General features: G+C 35.1%; 2 protein-coding genes across 8 annotated transcripts in view; one reads left to right on the top strand and one right to left on the bottom strand.

Moving 5' to 3' along the window:
- LOC106880822 (sorting nexin-13) overlaps window positions 1-3607 on the bottom strand; it is a 167491-nt gene extending 163884 nt beyond the window's left edge. For 3 of the 4 annotated variants that reach the window (XM_052968768.1, XM_052968749.1, XM_052968766.1), the window contains exon 1: window positions 3284-3607. The gene's annotated coding sequence lies outside the window, so the exon portion shown is untranslated. Of the gene's footprint in view, window positions 1-2660; window positions 2712-3283 lie in introns of all 4 variants that reach the window. The other variant, XM_052968756.1, reaches the window with a different exon arrangement.
- Window positions 3608-3709: 102 nt separating this feature from the next.
- The window catches only part of LOC106869500 (retinol dehydrogenase 11), a 50379-nt gene continuing 46651 nt past the window's right edge, over window positions 3710-7437 (top strand). For 2 of the 4 annotated variants that reach the window (XM_052968798.1, XM_052968788.1), the window contains exons 1-2: window positions 3710-4123; window positions 6881-7127. The gene's annotated coding sequence lies outside the window, so the exon portion shown is untranslated. Of the gene's footprint in view, window positions 4655-6880; window positions 7128-7437 lie in introns of all 4 variants that reach the window. The other 2 variants (XM_052968809.1, XM_052968820.1) reach the window with 2 other exon arrangements.

Here is a 7437-nt window from a genome sequence, read left to right as displayed (position 1 = left end):
CCCCCCCACCAACGTTAGCTGGATATGTTTTCACAGAAGACTAAAAACGAGGGACACCGCTTGTATGACAGTGGCGCTTGCTTCTATCATGTCAGGCAAAGAAACACACACACAAACATGAAGATGCACGCAGATATTACATACATACACACACGAAGATGTGCGCAGATATTATACACACGCAACAAGCTTCTTTCACTTTCCGTCTACCAAACCCATTTGCATGGTTTAGGCTGGCCTCTGTCTACAGTAGAAGACATTTGCTCTATACAACGGAGAAATGAACCTAAAACCAAGAGTTTGTGAAATGAACTTCTTAACCACTGCAATTATGTCATTGTTACTTAGAAATTCTTGTCATTTTCTTCTTCCCTATTAAAGAACAAAATGACAAGTGTAAGTAATTTTGACAATGATTGCACAAAACAATACCCAATCGTATCACAGTTGATTGTGTGTGAACGAATACATTTTTCTATGCTCATGGGAAACCTTGCCTATGACGGATCTTAAGTAATCTCAACTAAAGCTCTGGTATTGAGTTCTCTTTCTTCCATTCGACAACAACTATTGTGATGTGCGCACGGACACACACACACACACACACACACACACAAAATACAGGGTGGCTCAAAAGCCAGTCTACCATTTGAGATATATAAAAATGTATGTGTAGTTGTTTATATGCACATGTATGGTGAGCATAACTAAGAGACAGAATCCTTCAGAAAAATTTATGCATACGTATTTAGAAATGAACCAAGGCGGTTTTATCGGTTCAGATATTAAAGTATATGATGAAGGTTAAATCACATCTGAACCTTTTCTTAACATGCACACATCATCTGTTCACTTTCTTTGCAATGATCTGGTACTGAAGCTTTGAAGCATTATCCAGAGACATTACATAGGCCTACACACACACACACACCATGGCAAATGAAAATAGTTGTTTAAACAGTTGTGGTTTTAAAACATAGATATAAGTTTGTAAATAGGTAACAAATCTTTTATTATTTTTTTAAAGCTTTTCTCGTCATTTTTGTAGTGTTAAGCCGATGATGTATATCTCCATAGGGTGAAAGAAACACTACTTTCAATCTAGTATTTACAGTAGAGAACAAGAAGAGTGCCGTGATGTATGTAGTCACTCCAACTACTAGAAACAGCAGTTAAATCTCGATGAAATAATATCCTACCTTCTTAATACAAAGACATCTTAGATAATGTAAAACTAGAAACACCATAGCTCAGAGCAGAAAGGAAATAAAAGGCAATGGTTTGAATATTTCTAATCAAAAGTCTGTTCGATCAGAGCTGACTTAGCATTGAGCAAAAAACCACCTTACAGGGTCTACTTGGAGCCGGTTGCCTTCATCTTGAACAACACATTTCATGCTAACAAGACATGTACCAACGATTTCCCTAGTACACTATATTCAGTCGACAATATGCACTTTAAATACATATGCAGGCATATGTAAATACATGCGTGGTTAGCATGGAGTGACATATCACAAAAATTCATGTATATACGTATAGTATTAATCATCTTGGCAGAAAGCTAATTGCTTCGTTGTGTGATGGACCGGCCACCTATACTCAGCAAATGAAGTCGTAGAAATACCAAATTTTAGTAATCCGTATTAAATACACACACACACAACTTTGTAGAACATGAATTAAATATGTAAGCATGTATACATGTATATGTATTTATGCCTTCGTAACGTGCACGTGTACATACATACAGACCGACAGACACGTACGTACACACCTGTCAACAAAAGTAGGAAAGTGAGCGTGTAAGTATTACACATGCACACAGTTTTATATAACATAGAATCTAATTCCAGAGAAAGCTAATTGTGGTTTTAACAAGACCGAAACATTTGCATCTTAATAACACTGATATTACTAAACAACAAGAAAAGGAACAAGAATTATGACTTCTTACATTGGTACAAGGTCGCGAAATTATAGAGATCAAAACAAAAGCAGTGACGACCCTTGTAGGGCGACAAGATTAGACAATACTACAGTACTCTATCGTTTTTGTTACTCCATTAACAGTTTCTAATTAAAACACAAGGCCAGCAATTTTGAGAGGAAAGGATGAATCGTTACCATTAACTCTCATACTCACCCCTGTTAGCTGATTGATACTTTATTTTATCGACCCCTCGGGGAATGAGAGGTAAAAATGACATCGGCGGGATTCGAAATCACAACGTAAAGAATTGTAAATAAATATTGCAAGGCCTTTTTTGTCAGACGCTCTAACGATTTCACCAATCTACCGTATTCACCCCAATAATAACAACAAATTCGTTAAATATGTCACACTCATCTATACACGTACATTTTTGGATGCCGATTCTGTAAAACAGGAGATATACGACCTATATATCTCTCTTGTAAACAACAGGAGGGTGGAATGTTGAAAATGAAATGGGTTAAATGTCAATAACAAGTAGCCTTTCATTCGACACATCACTTTCACACAGAATAACATTTTCTCTAACAATATAAGATGGAAAAGGCAATTGAATACACACACATACAGACAGGCATACATACACACACATTGCTGGTGTTATAGAGCTCGAAATGCTAACATGTTAATTTAGCGTAACGATGTAACATCTGACAATACTTACCGCAAACTGAATCCATCTTAGTAAATAAATCCATTTACATTCGATCTATGTCTTTAAAAAGTAGATACAATTAATAGTTGACCAAATGATCTTCAAGACTGAGAATATTATAAATGTATACGGTAAGATATATTAGAATATATTGTTAACCAACGAAAGAAACTGGTTTATAATTTATCTCTCATGTAAGAATTAATATAAGTTGGTTAAATGTTTTTCTGTAAAAGAAATACAACCTAACATATATTGTAAGGTAGTGGAGAAACAATCTAGAGTTTAAAACATAATGGGAATATACAAGATGTAAAATATGCACAGCATGGGAAAAAAACAGAAAAAAAATATTAAATTGTTAGCTTTAAAATGAAGTATGTTTTAAATAATAATCGATTTGATTCTTAAGGAAAATATTTAAAAGAATTATTTATAAATGAAAGAAAAGAAAAAAGGAATAAAGCAAAATTTCCAAAAACATAAATAGGGGTGGGTTTTAAAAGCAATGTATAAAGACATCGTAAAGGGGTGTATCTTATGTAGCCAGACGTGGTTTGTCAAATCAACAAAACACCAAAATTTAATTTAATTGCTAAGACCAATAATAGAATAAAAGTTTGGAAATCTACCTTTTTCTAAAAGACGAAAAAAGATGCAAATATCAAGTTGGTGACGAAATAAATATAATTATTTAGTCTCGCTTGTTTAATTAGTTTTTTTTTTTTTTTAGCCGAGAGGGGTGGTGGTAAACGGTGTATAAGTATATATATAATAAGTCCGTATTATGAGTCGTGCAATGAGGTACAGTGTCCGTCAAGAGACGAATGCACTCCGATCAAAAATAGGAGACTCGACTACAGATATCATCGCCATCTTGTAATTTACGCATTGTCAGCCAATCAGAATGTAGCTTACATATAAAGGATGGCTAATATAGAGCTCTACTATAACCATGTATACGATTGATGTTGTCATGAGGAACGTCAATAGAAGAGAGCACCTGACTTAGAGATACAAGCACAAATGCGAGCACACAAATATATAAATACACATACGTGCGCACACAAACAGTTGCGAATTAGCACTCGAAAATTGATTTTTGGTGGGGTTATCTCTCTCTTCGTTGGTTTCAGAATTTAAATACCCCAACAGAGAGTTTTTGCCTACTAATCATATGGATAATCGAAGTTAGCCGTTCAACTCATTATATTACGTGTGTGAAACTCTAGTGTTATAATAATCCTTTTCTACTTTAGGCGCAGGGCCAGAAAATTGCAGGGAACGATTAGTCGATTACATCGATCCCAGTGCTCAACGAGTGCTTATTTTATTTAATCCCATAGAATGAAGGGCTAAGTCGACCTCCGCGATATGTGAACTAGGAACGTAAAGACGGACGAAATGCCGCCTAGCATTTTGCCCGGCGTACTAACGAATCCGCCAGCTCGCCGCATTTTACTGTGTTCGAGGTAACCCATAGCACGACTTTTATCAAATTGTTTTCTAAGTGTATATTCATTGTTTATCGAGAGTATACTGTTTTATTTATGGGAAATTACGATTCTGAAAAGGAAAAGAAAAAAGGCCAGATTTTAAGGTTAGTTAAGATTGAAGTAAGGTTAGGATTTTGGGCACTGAAAAAAAAACTAGAATTTGTTGGGGAAAAAAGTTACAGAATCGTAATCTTCAATATTTAAAGCATAGAAATCCGAAGAAATTCTCTCTGGAAAAGAAAGTTACGGTGACTGAGTGTTTATTACGCAACTCCATCCAACTGCTTGTCGAGACGATAGTTTAGAGCTAGAGTGGACAAAAAATTCTATAAAACTATATATAGAATTATTCTATGAAAAGTCGCTTCGATAAAATGTAATTTAATGGAAATCATTCGATTAAAAATCTGATACACGAAGGAAAAGAGAGGGTTGCTCTAACTGCTAGAAACAGCAGTCAAATCTACTTTACATCACACCCTACAAGTTTAAGACGTGATGGTCATGGTAAGAACGCACTTCATCTTTGAACAACTTGTTAAGCGCTAATGAAAGAAGCCGCTTTGTGATCTACCAATCTGCTAGAAATAACAGCCAAATTTTCCTCAACCGTCACCTACCGATTTTTTTTAGCCAATAATGTAAGGCCATGTAATTACAGTTAAATCATCTTTGATTATAATATGGCTGAGATGAAGTACCTCAGGTACCTCATTCTGCATAAGAACTCCATCAATCAAGGATGAGCTGTCATCTGCATAAGCATGTACAAACCTGGACATCAGTTTAGAGTAAGACTAGCAATTCCCCATTCACGCAAGTTTTCCCAGTCCATAGTACTAATGTTTATTCAAGGAAAAGACTGCTTATCTATTGCAATCCTCTCTCATTTACGTACTGTTCCCATACTCAGAGTAAGAATTTTAATTTGTGTTTTATTTAAATTAAAGGGGAGATACTGTCTGTGATTTTCATAGGACCACCTTGGGTAGGGACACTGGTATAGCTGAAGTTCATTTTGAACATCTGTTGATCTGCATCTATCAGAAAAAGATTAGGATAAAGAGAGAATTTCAAAGGATGCTGTCTAGCATTGATAATATAGTAATAAAAACTATGTTCTTCTTGCTGTTGTTTTGAATAACTTTACTTCATTTAATGAGAGAAGTATTTAATTAAATGCTTAAGGACAGCTAATAGAGTTTGTCTCCAGAAAATGCTGATCTTTGTCGTACATTCTGGCATGCAGTGTTCAGATTCAGACTTGTGAAGATACAGAATTGACATTTTGGATATGACATCTGTTTTATTATTCTGTTTACTGCTACTGCAAAACCTCTTTCTTCCTGCATGGGCTTCCTCCACTGGCAGGATTAAGTCCATTACTACACACACTTAAAGCACTAATTATACAGTGTCTCCACTGCCTACAGTAAGGAACTGCACTTCACTCTGTGGTACACATTTTTTTAGCTTGAGGGAAGTTTTGGCATTGTGTATTGCTAAATGCCTTTTAACTACTCACACTTCTGGTAACATCTGGCACCATTACAATGTGGGGCCAGAGAATGATATTATAATTATTGTATTCATATCTCTGTTTTTAACATGACTATAATTGTTGATTTTTAGTTTTTCAATGCCTTAAGAGATTGTTGTTGATATTTATATTTTCGATACAAGTATAATTGTTGATATAGATGATATTTGTATTCTTGATATGATTATAGTTGCTGTTGCAGCTAATATCTGTATTTTTGACACACTTATAGTTGCTATATTTTTGATACACCTATAGTTGTTGCTATAACAATAGCAATTTTGGAATAAAAGTTCCTATCCTATATCAATTGTTTCAAAATAACTCTGAAATCAGTCACTTGACTTTTCTTACTACAATCTACTTAAATGGCAAACAAAATAGACACCAGTCTTCATAGGGGAAAATTTACCTTTGATAGTCTTGTATCCTATCCAGTACTTATTCTATCAGTCTTTTATGCCAAACTCAAATGCCAGTTGTCAAGCAGTGGTGGGGCACAAATACAAACACACATAAACATAAGGCAACAGAAATGTTAAGGCCACTCCCCCTGATGAAGAAGATTGACCTGCAAGAGCCCTGTGCTGGTGCTACATGAGAAGCACTTGTGTCAGTGTCACATAAAAGTGCTCATGGCAGTGCCACATTTAAAGCATCCAGCACATGCTAGATAAAGTAGTTGACATTAGAGAGGGCATCAAGCTGTAGAAACCAAGCCAAATCAGAATAGAAACCGGTGCAGCTGTCCATCTTGCCAGCTCTGCTCAAACTGGCCAGCCTATGCCAGCATGGAAAATGGACGTTAAAGGATGATGTATATATATCAGGAATTTTCAATGGCCGGATAACTGAAGAGATAGCGGCGTGGGTTCCCACTCTGGCATGCGAAACTCGGAGTTTTATCATGGCTACCGAATAAGTGTCACATATTTTTACAGATGAATTCCTCTATGTACATAATATCGAGGTCTCTTTCTTTCTTTTGTTGTCCTTTCTATCAATATATATATATATATATATATATATATATATATATATGTATATATATATATGTGTGTGTGTGTGTGTGCGTATTTGCCCAAGGTGTCATGCAGTGGAACTGAACCAGAAACTATGTGTTGAAGTTTATTTTATAATTTATTTTAAAATTTTATGTGAAGTGAACCTATAATTTTTCATTTGATCTCTAGTATGTCATGAAGTCAAAAAGATTGAAAACCACTGGCCTAACACTATTGGAAGTAGAATAAGGCACCAACACTATATTCCCGTGCTACAATTCTGAAAAGGATTAATATAAATTTGATTTCTGATCCCTAGAATGGGTTCATGGAATGTCCTTTTCAGGAATTCGTGTATGTAATCACAGTGGAGAAGAAGCTGCTGGGATCATCAGTGGAATATCATGAACTCAATAATTTATTCACTACTCCTTTTGTAAGTTCCATGCATATATATATAAAATTGAGAATGTATGTCTGTGTGAATCCCTAAAACTCCAGAACTACACAACCAATTTCATTCAAATTTTACACATGCCTTACTTAGAGTCCTGGTTGTGTTTTAGTCAAAAAAAATTTTAACTTCTTGCATACTTCCAGCCCACAGCAACATCATATCTCCCACTATTTAAGTATTACGTGTCAAAAGTGAAACAAAAACACTCATGTCATTCGAACCGGAATCTCAAAAACATTGTTATTATTAAATTTATGCATTTCTAATCAATTTGGAGATATTTGCTATC

The sequence above is a fragment of the Octopus bimaculoides genome, chromosome 1 (genome assembly GCF_001194135.2).
Source record: "Octopus bimaculoides isolate UCB-OBI-ISO-001 chromosome 1, ASM119413v2, whole genome shotgun sequence".
In the NCBI taxonomy this organism is placed as follows: Eukaryota; Metazoa; Mollusca; class Cephalopoda; order Octopoda; family Octopodidae; genus Octopus; species Octopus bimaculoides.
Note: the sequence above shows the minus strand (reverse complement) of the source record. Positions and strands in the feature narration are given on the sequence as shown.